We start from the raw sequence: 978 nt of genomic DNA, 5'->3' as shown, positions 1-978 counted from the left end.
CAAATACATGTTAGGAAAGGCCAAGGAAAAAAAATCGATTTAGCATCTTATCTCCTGCCCTGGCATTTTTCTATCAGGGCAGTCCTCGGGCACACCTAGCCCTGCCGGATCAGCTCACCTGCCTGCTGCTGGCATGGGCCAGCAGGCGTTCACCCATCACACCATGCTCGCTCCTCTTCCTGTGCCAGCCAGATCCCGGCCTCCCACCAGTCCTTGGCCAAGCCCTCCCGCTGGGACTGCCAGTGCCTGAGAGAGCCCAGCATTCTCCCATGCCTCCCCAGCCCCTACTCAGGCTCTGCTGCAGACCGACGTGACATCTTTGGTGTGGTTACCATTTGAAGTGAGGTCGTAAACATGCTGGAACACTGACATTTCCGCCACACACAGTTATTGAAGGAGCTTTATTCCTGTTCCCAGCCAGCCCTGAAATTAGAGGCACAGCAGGGAGAAGTCATGGAGTTCACCAGAGCACAGGACAAATCTAGATCAGGTGTGACTCATTGCCGGAGAGCAATTAGCACTTGCTGCGCTTCCCAAGCGGGGATTTGTCTGGCTCTGACTCTGCAATGAGATTTCCTTCCTGTTGCAATGGGAAATGGAGGCCAGGCTGGCCACAGCTTGGAAGCAACTCCTCTGCTCCCCAATGAGACCAAGGCAGGCTGCGGAGTTATCTGTGGTTTTGGGGAGGGCTGGCAGGCACTGGCTGCAGTGACCATCTCCAGAGTGATGTGAGCTGTTGAGATGACTTGAATCCTCGGGGGGGTATTCCAGCTACAACCTAGAAACCTAGAAACCCTGCTGAGCTGAACTGTCAGCTGGCATAAATCCATGTCCATCTGAAAAGGGAATCCACTGCTACAAGCTCAGGGAGGTGGGGGGGAAGGTCTGTCTTGAGGATGGCTTGCCAATTCTACAAGCCCAGAGCAAACCTCTACCTCTGTCCAAAAGCAATAAACTGCACCATGTCCCACTCCCCAG

The sequence above is a fragment of the Corvus brachyrhynchos genome, unplaced genomic scaffold (genome assembly GCF_000691975.1).
Source record: "Corvus brachyrhynchos isolate BGI_N302 unplaced genomic scaffold, ASM69197v1 scaffold61, whole genome shotgun sequence".
NCBI lineage: Eukaryota > Metazoa > Chordata > Aves > Passeriformes > Corvidae > Corvus > Corvus brachyrhynchos.
Note: the sequence above shows the minus strand (reverse complement) of the source record.